The 13,685-nt window shown below is 39.4% G+C and overlaps 1 long non-coding RNA gene across 1 annotated transcript; it reads left to right on the plus strand.

Moving 5' to 3' along the window:
• Positions 1-1,910: 1,910 nt before the first annotated feature.
• LOC117516944 lies at positions 1,911-13,681 on the plus strand. The gene is made up of 3 exons (XR_004562591.1): positions 1,911-1,945; positions 8,158-8,263; positions 13,635-13,681. It is a non-coding gene; the product is annotated as an uncharacterized LOC117516944 (long non-coding RNA).
• Positions 13,682-13,685: the final 4 nt, after the last annotated feature.

The raw sequence follows: 13,685 nt of genomic DNA on the forward strand, positions 1-13,685 counted from the left end.
CTTGCTGGTTGGTCAGTGATCAACCAGCAATTTCATGCAATAAAGTGCAAATGAATTATTTAAAAATCATACATTTTCTGATTTTTCTTTTTAGATTCTGTCTTTCACAGTTGAAGTGTCAAAAAAAAATTACAGACCTCTTCATTCATTGTAGGTGCTTCTGTCATGGAAATACATGAGCCAGTGAGTCTTAAAGGAAACAAATGAAGTATAAAAAGCTAGAGCACCACGCTCATAGAGCACAAACCACCACCAATACTAGTTTTCAAATCCACAAATTTTTACCTTGGAAAAAAATTTAAAGGTAAAAGTCCTGTTAGAAGTGGCTTTTCATAAGTTAAAATATAATACAAAATATAGATCAAAAGGGCCTTTCAATGTTAAAATCAAATATCTGGTAAATCCACAAGACGGACCAAATGCAAAGCAAACTTCGTCTGTTCATTGAGAGTGACAATTTGCACGTCATTATCACAAATGAGAGTGATTGGGTCACTTTTGATTGTGATATAATGCAAAATGTACACCAAATGGGCTTTTCAATACTAAATTCCAATCTCCACAAAATCCACAATCCAGATTTAACTTTGTTAGGCGATAGTGAGTGTCAATTTGCACCTCACTTTCAAATATGAGAGTGATTGGTACACGTTTGATTAAGATATAATGTCAAATATATATTAAATGGGTTTTCAATGTTAAATGGCCACAAAATCTGTAATCTGGATCATATCTGGATCAAACTTTATCAAACAATACAGGATGCCATCCTACATAATGTTGTCAAATATGAAAGAAATTTGATCTTTGTGGACAGAGTTATGAATTTTTGAAAATTCCTTCAATGTTAAAGAATAGGGATTTTTACAATTTTTTTCCTGACTTTGTCCTATGACCTTGAAAATGGAATCAGTTCTCGCTAATCAGGATATGAATCTTCAGTAAAAAAAATTCATAACAATATGCGACAAATTGTGGAGTCCAGGCTGTTCACAAACAAAGAAACGGTGAAAACATAACTGGTGGAAGTAATTAGATCAAAAAACATGAAAAACAATACCAGTTGGTCCAAGACACACAGAGCTGCATCCCTGAGGCTACGTTTGATACTCATATTAAAACTGAGCCTCAGGCCACATCAAATCAAATCAATTTTATTTATGCGCCAAATCACAACAAACAGTTGCCCCAAGGCGCTTTATATTGTAAGGCAAAGCCATACAATAATTACAGAAAAACCCCAACGGTCAAAACGACCCCCTATGAGCAAGCACTTGGTGACAGTGGGAAGGAAAAACTCCCTTTTAACAGGAAGAAACCTCCACATGATTGTGAAAGGTTTACAACCTTCCAAAGACCTTTTCTAGTTACTCTCAGTCACTCACAAAAGCGATCCGAGTCACTTGAGTCAGTGTTGTTGAAACCCATGCTTGGCTTTGTGTTTGATCACATTGCTAAAAGGACAATGTGTGTTGCTCAGGGTTGATTATCATTTAGATTTGAGCTCTTCTTCTTGTACAATTCATTTTAATCGCTGCTGTTCCAGTTAAAATACATAAAAGAAGAAAGATCTTAAATGTAATGCAGCCGAATCCATTCGATGGCATAAAAGTTACAAACAGTCAGGAGTTCAGCCTCATAACACGGCCTCACCTATGCCAACACGCAATAAAAGGTCATTTGTACATCCTTGAGCAGTGTATTTCGAAATCAATAAACAGCAGATAGCTCCCATGCACACTATGCAAATGACGAATACACCTATTAAATCAATACATGTACTGTGCGTGAGGCTAAAGTGTGATGTAATGCAGCACACCCACCAATGGGAGGGCTGTAACCAGGTGGTGGGGTGATAAAAAAAAGGGTGCAATAAAAGCAGGTGTCTGAAAATATATCCTGGTCTTATGGGAAAAGAACAACCTCTTTACTGACGGCCGCTCTGGTGAGTATGGCACACCTACACCTTTGCTTCAGACGCATCAGTTTTACATCTTTAGAGAAACAAATCACAAGTTCTGCACACAAATTTGTGTACACAGACAAACACAGAAAGCAGAATAATCTGAGGGAGAAACCTGCAAATATTTCAACTGAAAGGAAAAATGAAACAGCTCATGAGGAGTACAGGTGTCACCAGCAGAAAGACTCAACTGAATATAAAAAAAGCGAAAATCTCACAGTCACATCTATGGTAATATTTTTTCTTTGTTTTTGTTTATTTACTTATTTTGGGGGGAGGGGGTGGTTGGCAATATGATGGTAATTTAACGGAACTAAAGGTAAGTTACGGGCGGCACAGTGGCTTAGACTGATTCGCACAAATAAAATTATTACCTCTGCCAACCAAGATATGTTTTGTTATGTTTTCATTAATTGAGCTAATAGGATTAATAAACTGAATAGTTTTGGCTGTGTTGAATGTTTGGTCTCCAAAGTAAAGCTCAAACAATGTCGACATCCATTGGATTCTATGACATATGTAACATATGTTACTCTGTAACGTGGTAACTAAGCATGATACATGGTGTAAACAATTCATTTTTAAAACCCTATTAACCAATAATTTGCACCCCTTTTTTTTACCAAAATTAAAGCAACTTTAACTTTTAACACCTGTACCATTCTTGCTGTTTTTACCCCATAACTCCATAACATTCAGTCACAGATAGTCCAAACTATACCTTTGTGAAATATTTATGATCAAATAAATAATGTGGTATAGTATTTAACATGACTGTAACATCTTTTTATTTTGACCCCTCTGTATTTCTTCAATTGACCCCTACCTGGCTGCCAGCTGAAAATTCAAGTGGCCAATTAGAACAATTTTGGTGTTTGTTTCCAGAAATGAACAATTGTTATAGTTCTCTGCTCCACTGTTTTGATCTATATTTTGTATTATATTTTAGGACTTTGACCTTAAAAAATTTTTCCAAGGTAAAAATTTGTGGAATTGGAAACTAATGTTGGCCGACCTTTGCGCTCTATGAGCACGGTGCTCTAGTTTTCTTATGCTTCTGAGAAACATTGGAAAACAGGTAGTTGAGATGCTGGAAATATGACGCAAAAGAGGCAGTCAACTTTGGTTAATGATTTTTGACCCATTGAATTTTTCAACCACCCTGAGCAAGCACACAGGCAGCTGGACTAGTGCTGTCTTCAATCGATCCAGAAGTGTCCATAAATATCAGTCACTGAATGAAATGTAGGAGGTCCATTTTTTTTAATACCCGCTTACTCCAGTCAAAGGTTATGAGGGGGCTGCAGCTTATCCCAGCAGTCATAGGGCATGAGGCGGGGGTACACCCTAGAAAGAATGCCAGACTGTCACAGGATCACATATGGACACACAAACACATTCATGCACATCTACAGTCAGTTTAGAGTCACCGAGTCACCAATTCACCTAACCTGAATGTCTTTGGAAGTGGGAGGAAGCTGAAGCACGAGAACATGCAAACTCCACACAGAAAGGCCCAAGTGGGAAGGGAATCCATGACCTTCTTGCTGTGAGGCAACAGTGCTAACTACTAAGCCACTGTGTTGCCAGAAAAGTGAAAAGTCCCTCACAAAAAAAAAAATATATATATAATAATAATAATAATAACAATAATTAAAAAGTCAGTTTGCTCCATTTAGTTGGTAGGGAACTTCTTGTTCTTGGAAAAATAGTGTGTACGTGTGACTAAATAAAAATTAAAAAGTGTTTTCCGCTGACAGGATCATTCTTTTAGCATTTATCAGTGTTTAGTGGCAGTGTGAATCAGTGCAAGTCCTGTCAGAAAGACACTGTGCTCTGACTGCAGCCTCTGTCCTCAGGCAGAGAGAGCAAGAGAGACCCATGTGACCTTCTCCAGGCTGTAGGTTTGGCTGTAAATGAAAATGTACAACAGGGATTGCAACAAGAGGTGACACACTGCAGTTTCAGGAATTGGTTGAATGAAGTCTCTGTGATGTTCATTCACTAATTTATGAATAGAAACATCACAAAAAGTAGAGTTGGATGTGCCAGCACATCCAACTCTGCTTCACCTAAAGAAGCTCTGATGCCTACTCTCCAATCTGACACGTTGCGCCAGTCATTTACCAGAAAATTTCTCCTCATCTGGACCACAGTGGGACCAGTTCCAGCATAGTGCGGCTCTTAAAGGCATTAACAGATGACAATCTGATTGATTTACTTCATGTTCTACCCAAAACACACCCATAATTAATTATGACTAATCAACAACATTGTTGCACCCTGAGCTCTACTTTGTACTCAGATTAGGAGCTGTGCTAAGAAAAAAAATACTGGACAGGACCCAAATGCACTTACGCAAAGATGAAGATGGAAACCTTCATGTTTAATTATTTCATCTACTTTTTTATTTAATTTTGAATATGGAAAAAAAGACAAAATAGTATATGATCGCCTCCTCTCAGATTGAAAATCAGACCAATGTGGATGTGAAATTCACAAATTTCTCCTCAATGGAGGAATCAGTCATAGTAGTCCAAAGTTCTACTGTCCAATAGTTTGACTTCTGAAGCTAATATAAAAGTTATTGATGCATACTTGCATTCACAAGACACCCACGCATGGCTGTGAGCACCAGTGGCGTGAAGCGCAACTAGCTTGAAGGATCCAGGGGCGTGCCCGGACCCACACTAACGCACGTCCCACACACAGTCATGCGGGATGCAGGACACTGTGGTAAATACTGTTGATGGTTCTCACTTGTGAGGTTAAACGCTAATGAATGAAGTAATTAAATGGTAAATGGACTGCATTTACGAGGTCTATTAGAAAAGTATCTGACCTTATTATTTTTTTCAAAAACCATATGGATTTAATTCATATGTTTTTACGTCAGCCAAGCTTGAACCTTCGTGCGCATGCGTGAGTTTTTCCACGCCTGTCGGTTGCGTCATTTGCCTGTGAGCACGCCTTGTGAGAGGAGTGGTCCAGCCCCCTCGTCGGATTTTCATTGTCAGGAAATGGCGGAATGATTTGGGCTTTTTTTCCATCAGAATTTTTTCAGAAACTGTTAGAGACAAGCAGCTGGAAACCATTCGAAAAATTTATCTGGCTTTCAGTGAAAATTTTACGGGCTTCACAGAGAATAAGGAGTGTTACTACAGCTTTAAGGACACCCCACAATGGCGCACGGTGCGCCGCGCTCCAAGTCGCCATCGAGAGGCAGAAAACACTGTATCATTTCTAAACGGATGGCTGTGTGGAGCCGGGACCGTCGTGTGCAATTTCTCTGGTTATCACAACAGCTGGACATCAGCCATTTTCCGGCAGATTTCACTTTTAACAAGAGATTTTGTCATGGAAAGCCGCGCGGAGGCTTCGCGCGTCAGGACCGATTCGCTGATCGAGCGAGACAAAGGAACACCTCTGTTTTGGAGTGCCAGGGGACAAGTTGGGACATGCCTATCTCAGCTTTCAATGCTTACGAGCCCAGTGAGTATAAGAGAAATTGTGGAGAGCTGGGCATGTCCGAGGGGGCTGGACCACTCCTCCCACAAGGCGTGCTCACAGGCGAATGACGCAACCGACAGGCATGGAAAAACTCACGCATGCGCACGAAGGTTCAAGCTTGGCTGACATAAATACATATGAATCAAATCCATATGGTTTTTGAAAAAAATAATAAGGTCGGATACTTTTCTAATAGACCTCGTATATAGCACTTTTCCATCTGCATTAGATGCTCAAAGCGCTTTACAAATAATGCCTCACATTCACCCCATTAGTACTCTGATAATTGTACAATATACTGTACTTTTACTTTCCAATACAGTTAAATCTGTTTAAGTACAGTTAATGTCATATTCTTTGGTACTTTTACTCAAGAGATATTCGAATGTACAGTATGACTTAAACTTTTAACTGAATTATTTTCTCGTAATGTCGCTGTAGTTTTACTTAAGTAGGGTTTTCAGGTACTTTAGTTCTCGTGTCTTATAAGGGGGAAGCATCAGAACTGTTTTTACTGCATAAGTGATCTCTGCTATAGAGCCGGGACGGTGGCCAGGCCGTTAGTGCACTTGGTTTCAGTGCAGAAGGTTCCCGGATCAAATCCCTCCCCTGCCACATTTCTCCATGTAATGTGGAGTTGCATCAGGAAGGGCATCCTGATCCACTTTGGATCTGCTGTGGGGATGCCGAGTGAAAACAAGGGAGTAGCCAAAGGGACTTACTAGGTGATCTCTGTTACACCATTATAGAGTATTTTAATGGAGTTAAAAACCCAAAAAGGCCTAAATCACTCAGAAAATTACTAAAATGATTAGCTTTTGGACAGAATGAAATATTATCAGTCCTCATAAGATGAATATCCCTGTCTCAGATTTGAAGCAGCACAAAGTGGTTGTGAATTCTACCAACAACAAAAAGCTGGACAAATTTAACATAGGACAGGTACACGTGTGTGTACGAGGTCTATTAGATAATAAACCGACCCTTTTATTTTTTTTTTTAACTATATGGATTTGAATGACGTGCGATTACACCAATCATGCTTGAACCCTCGTGCGCATGCGTGAGTTTTTTCACGCGTGTCGGTGATGTCATTTCCCTGTGGGCAGGCCTTGAGTGAGATGTGGTCCCGCCCTCTCGGCTGAATTCCTTTGTTTCACACGCTGCTCGAGACGGCGCGCGTTGCTTTATCAACATTTTTTCTGGACCTGTGAGGAATATCCGAGTGGACACTATTCGAGAAATTAAGCTGGTTTTCGGTGAAAAGTTTAACGGCTGATGAGAGATTATGGGGTGTTTCTGTCAGTGTAAGGACTTCCCACGGAGCGGGACGTCATGCAGCACTTCCAGGCGCCGTCGTCGGCCTGTTTCGAGCTGAAAACATCCTAATTTAAGGCTTAATTCACCCAGGACGTCGTGAGAGAACAGAGAAGATTCAGAAGAGGCCGGCATGAGGACTTTATGCGGACATTCCACTGTTTAAGGACATTTTTTAATGAAAGACGTGTGCGCAAATTCGCCGAGTTGTTTCCGTGACGACTCGGCGAATCTGTGTGCACCGCGACAGGAAAAACACCTCCGTGTTGAAAACCATTTGTAAAATTCAGGCGGCTTTTGATGGCTTTCAACAAGTGAGTAACTGAGAAACTGTTTAACAGCTTGGGCATGTTCCAACTTGCCCGTTAAGGTTTCCAACGGAGGTGTTTTTCCTGTCGCGACCCCCCACGGTCGGGTCCGGCCCGACATGCGACTCTGCCCGCACGTTCTTTCATTACAAAATGTCCGTTAACAATGGAATGTCCGAATAAACTCCTCATGCCGACTTCTTCTGAAAGTTCTCTGTTCTCTGACGACTTACTGGGTCAACAGAGCCCGAAATGTGGAAGTTTTCAACTTGAAACAGCGAGACGCTGCCGCCTCGAAGCGCAGATCGCCATCAGGCGCCGTGGGCCGTCCTTACGGCGATACTACCAGACCAAAATCTCTCATCAGCCGTTAAAATTTTTACCGAAAATCAGCTGAATTTATCGAATGGTGTCCACTCAGTTGTGCCTTACAGTTTTGAAAAAATTTTGATCAAACAAAGCAGCAGTCTCTGAGCCATTCCTAAACAATGAAAAAAATCGACGAGAGGGTGGACGACTCCTCACTCAAAGACTGCCCACAGGCGAATAACGTAACCGATAGGCGTGAAAAACTCTTGCATGCCCACGAGGGTTCAAGCATGTCTGATGTAATCACACGTGATTCAAATCCATATGGTTTTTGAAAAAAATAATAAGGTCGAATACTTTTCTAATAGACCTCGTATTTTCCCAGATGGTAAAGCAGAAGTGGCAATAAATTTGAGTGAGGTTTGGTTACAGTCCAAGCTTAGACAACTTCTTCCATTTATTGATCTCATTCCTTTTATCGGACTGGCTTTTTTATGACTTTTATCACAGTTAGTGCGCTTGATGTCAGTGTGGAAGGTTCCTGGTTCAAAACCCCTGTCACATTTCTCCGTGTAATCTGGAGTTGCGTTAGGAAGGGCATCCGGTGTATCTATCTATCTGTCTGAGTTTTTTGTGAGCCAGGAAGGTGATATTAGAAACTCTAGCACAGATAACATTGAGGACACACTGGTGGTGCTTTGTACATATGCAGTAAGTCAATGTGTCTATTTCTGTTGTTGTATCCTGCAGACTCCTCACGGTCGACTCCACATTGTTCAATAAAACAAGTACTGACACAACAGTGGGACAATGCAGCTGCATCTTGAAACACTGACTCTCTGCATACTTGGCACAGGTAAGGGGAAAAAAGTGAGAATTTATGTTAACAGATTTGATGGCTTCCATTCCAGGCTGAACTAAACTGCCCGTGTGGAGTTAGATGCTGTGGAGGATACACCGCGTAGGATAAAATAAGTAACTTGAATATTTTAAATACCTCAGGGTGCCACCTGCATTCCAACAGCAAGAAATTATTCATTAATTTTCTATATGTGCTTAGTCGTTTAACCATTATTTAACCAGGTTAGGTTAGTCCCTCTGAGATCGAGCCCTGGACAAGTCTAAAGTTTTCAATTCACCTAACCTGCATGTATTTAAATGTGGGAAGAAACCAGAGCACCCAGAGGAAACTCACGAAAACACGGGGAGAATATGTAAACTCCACACAGAAACGCCACAGGTGGGAATCGAACCCATGACCATCTTGCTGTGAGTCAACAGCACTATCCACTAAGCCACTGTGCTGCCAGATAAAGGTCACAGGGGAGCTACAGCCTATCCCAGGGGTATCAGGGAATGAAAAACACATCAATCTCACCGAAAAGGGAAAGTACCAAAACGAGGGATTCAACTTCTGCCTTAATTGGACAGAAAACAATGGCTCTGTCCCTCAGTTTTACCATTTATTACATTAATGCAGACACTGAATTTCATGTAATGCTCTGAAGTAAGAGAAATATGGATAATGTATCCTAATTATTGTCTGTTCTGAACAATCACAACAGAAAGGACCATAAAATACAACAGAAAGGACCATAAAATAATAATAAAAATAACAATAAAAAATTGAAATAATGAAACCAACAAATAAAATGATAAAATTAAATTACATTTTGTTTAAATAAATGGAAGGTGGAACTTATAAAGATAAGACGAGGTTCAACTTAACTAATTGTTACGGCTACAGTCGCGAAAAGCCACTGCGTTTAAACTACTCTGACATAAAGTCCAGCTGCTTACTTTGGAGTAGTGTAGATCCGTCTCGTAGTCTCTCAGCCAATTCAGATGGTACCGATGATGTTTCAGATGGGTTGATCTCTGCTGTGCGGTAATTCACAATGGTGCAACTTAGTAGAACATTCACAGGCCACAAAGTCGTCATCTCTCTTTGGAAACCAGGTCATTTTTCACCTGCCCCTGGCAGACCATCAAAGAGGAATCCTGACGAGACCGTGAGCAGGCTTTAGGGCCACAGCGTGCCAGGCTGGTTGAGGAATTCCCGTTGGACCCCGGAATTAAACAAATTTATTGATTAGCTGGGTTTCTTGCCAAGATCATTTTAAGCAGATTTTCAAAATAATTTAAAAAAGAATAAAAAATACCAAAAGATTAATACTTAGGGGGGGGCAAACAGAAAATTAATTTAAAAATAAAATTTTGTCATTCAATTCGGGAAAACCTCAAATTTGGTAACTTGCGAAGCGTGAAAAATGAAATCTTACTTTGAAAACTGTATCTGGAAGTTGATCGACTAGCAAACAGTTTGACAAAACGAGGCGATATGCTGTTGAACTTAGATCGCTGTTTTCAACTTTTCTTTTGATCATTTTTCTTTGATAGTGAAATGAGGACTGAAGATTAAAAACAGAGCAGCAAAAAGCAGAGAAAAGCGAAGAGCAGATGTTTAAAGAGTCCACCAATGTGGCCGTAAGATCGTAGACTAGACTTGGGGAAGGAAATAAAAGAATACCATGATAACATTTCCCCTCTTTAAACTGCCACGTGCTTCTGGAAGCTGTCACTTGTCAGACGAATGTTTGTATAAATGGGGAAGGTTGGTGGCTTGTTGAGAGAGGATGTGAACTGGTGTTTTTTATTGACAGAAAATGTCATACGTTTCTGGAGTTTATTGGTTTTGACATCCACAATAAAGTTAACCTGGTGGAGGGGAAGTTGATGCCTATAAATCAGGCTGACCTAATATGGAACCTTGATCACGAGCTGGCTGAAGATTTGCTGCTTTGTATCGGATCTGATTTGCACCAAAGGGTATTTAAAGCATTGGGGGTCAACGTGCATTCACACATCCTTTTGAATGGCAAATCACATTCTATCTGTTGGTCATGGTTGGGCTTCAGAGGACTCACATTCTTGACAAACACCAACCATTCTTTGCTACAACCACTACACAACTCAATTAGTCCATGGGCCAAGCAGGTTTTTGGTACCAGTTAAGGAGTCTCAATGGCACAGCCTCAGTGGACCAATGACTACATAAAAATGTATGATGGCCATCCCAGGGTGGTAGCTATAGTCAGATAGGGGTCATTGAAGAATGACACAGCAGTGGAAGTTGCCAAATGCTTCAATCATATTGAAAAATATACCACATTATGGCTGCGACGCTACACGCGCTCTGATTGGCTGATTACCGGTCGGATATTTTCCCATATCGTACTGGTTACCATGACGGTCGGCAACGCAGATTTTCGTTACAAATCAGGAAGCTAAAAATGTAATTAGGAAAACGAAGTCGTACATAACGTACTTCATAAACATCTAAACAGCATTTGAATAAACACACAGATTGAAAACTTACCACCAACAACCAGGCCATCTGTTAGCTAGTTCTTCATGGTGGTGATGCAAGCAAATGAGCCCAAGAGCATTAGCAGCATATTCGGGCAATACTGTAAGTTTGCATGTTTATATATATATATATATATATATATATATATATATATATATATATATATATGTTTATATTATTTATATTAACCTCGCTTGGTCGGTCTGTATGGGGAAATATCAGACCTCAGTGTTTTCGCTCGGTCCGTACTTACACCTTGGTCTGATATTTCCCCATACAGACATCTCACTTGGTTAATAATCTTTTATTATTTGTCTGATCATAAATATTCAAAAAAGGTGTACTTTGGACTATCTCTGACTGAATGTTATGACGTTATGGGGTAAAAACTGCAAAAGGTCAATTTCAGTTAGTACAGGTGTCAGAAGTTAAAGTTGCTCCAGTGTTGTTAAACTGTAATGCAAATTATTGGTTGAGTTAATAGGGTTGTAAAAAGCAATTGTCTGCACCATTTGTCATGCTTAGTTATCACGTTACCAGGCAACATGTCATATGTCATAGAATACAATGGACGTCGACCTTGTTTGACCTGTTCTTTGGAGACCAAGAATTCAACACGGTCAAAACTATTCCATTTATTAATGTTAGTAACTCCACCTGGCTATGGCTAGCACTTTGGGATGTCTGTCATACATTTTTGTGTAGTCCATGTTATCAGTATATTGAAGCTTGATTGTTAGTGTAGGTTTGGTCCCCTTAAGTGGTACAGATTAGGTTAAAATTGACAACTGGCTCATGGACTCAAATGTGAAAATATGTATGTTCAAGTTCAGCAAGTGTCTCGTCACAGTGATCAATCTTTCATTATTTGTGTCCCGTGTCTACGCGCAAAAGAAAAAAAATAATGTGAATTAATTTTAAAATAAGCCAAAATAAGCCCATGTCCATCCTCTCTATCAAATATCCAAATGTTGTGTGTTCAGATTGTCTGGATTGTCTCATTCTGGAGAGTATTGAGCAAAGTAATTTCTCAAACTTTACCGTTAGCTCACCTTTCCTTTCATCTTATGATTTAATTTAATGCCTGGAGAAAAATATGGTTTTTGGTTAAATAATTGCTGGAACAATCTGTTAACATTTAAATAACAGCATATTTGAAAGTGTCTCTGGTCAAGACACTTCTGTTGGAACTGACTTTCGTTTACTGTGAAACTAACAACGTAACACTGTTACTTTATTACAGAAATTATAGCCATCACATCTGAACAAGCAGAGGAGGACAGTATGCATCAGTGCTGTCGCTGGCTGATAAAGGTCATAAATCCAGAGTCATAAACTATTTATCTTTATCATGCTTCCCTAAAGGGACTATTGAGCCAAAGATTAAGGTAGTAGCTTTCTTTGACAGTAGCCAAGAGATTAATACAGAACAAGGACACTTCGTTAAATTAAATGGGCACATCGTTGTGACACAAAAATGTCAAAGCAAAGCTTGTTTCTTGATATTACAATATTAATTAAGAAATTAACTATTGAAAGTAACTCGTAACAACTAATTAGTTTAGTTGCTACATTTCTTAGTCTATGAGCCAGTCATCAATTTTGATTGAATCGGTTTAGAATCCAGCCTCAATGTACCACGGCCTACACAAAAATGTATGATAACTATCCCAGGATGGTAGCTGTAGCCAGGTAGGGGTCAATGAAAAATTTCAGAGGTTAAAATGTAAAAATGCTCCAATCGTGTTAAAAACTATACAACAGTATTTGTCAGATCATAACAATTCCAAAAAAGTATAGTTTGGACTATCTATGACTGAATGTTCTGGAGTTATGGGGTAAAAACAGCAAAAATGATGACAAACGTCAGTTTCAGTTGGTACAGGGGTCAAAAGTTAAAGTTGCTCCAATTTCAGTAAAAAAAATATGCAAACTTTTGGTTGGAATAAAAGGATTAAAAAATGAAATAGTTTTGACTGTGTTGAATGTTTGGTCTCCAAAATAAAGGTCAATGTACATTGGATTCTATGACATGTGACATATGTTACCCTGTAACATGATAACTAAGCATGACAGATGGTGTAAACTATTCCTTTTTAGAACCCTATTAACCCAACCAATAATGAATGTCCTAATGTGTCAAATATATGTTGATATGAGGGTTGTTCACATCTGGAAAGCAATTATAATCTCACAGTTCCAAGGAGATACCAACACTGGAGAAGATTCTTGGCTTTCTAGTACAAATATCTAAACATTCCCCTTATATCAGCTTTTCTTGACTTACAAGCATTAACTAAGCATATATCACATGCAGTAACTTAAAATGAACTTCATGAAATACAAACTATGCAAGTATAAAGTTAGCATAAACATTTTACAAAATTCTGCTATCAGTTTTCAGTTTCAATTTATTTTCATTTATATAACATCAAATCACAACAGAGTTGCCTCAAGGCGCTTCACACAAGTAAGGTATAACCTGACTAACCCCCAGAGCAGCAGTGGTAAGGAAAACCTCCCTCTGAGGAAGAAACCTCAAGCAGACCAGACTCAAAGGTGTGACCCTCTGCTTGGGCCATGCTACAAACATAAATTACAGAGCAATTCACAAAACTAATATACAGGAAATGCTGTTGGTGCACAGGACAGGAGGGTCTCTAGCACAAATACCGTTATCATTGCTATTGATTAATTTGCCTGTACTATGTTATCCCAATTTACATTTCTGAATCGTTGTATCTCCTCAACCTGTGACCTGATCCCGGATAAGCGGTTGATGATGTATGTATGTCTATAGCAATTTCCTAATGATTCTCCTACTTTGCTTTCCTTCTTTTTGCCTTTGTTGAAATAGTAATTCTGTGCAGAGCACAATCCACATCAACCCGAGGGGAACCAACATCTC

This window comes from Thalassophryne amazonica, chromosome 9, assembly GCF_902500255.1.
Source record: "Thalassophryne amazonica chromosome 9, fThaAma1.1, whole genome shotgun sequence".
Lineage (NCBI taxonomy): Eukaryota > Metazoa > Chordata > Actinopteri > Batrachoidiformes > Batrachoididae > Thalassophryne > Thalassophryne amazonica.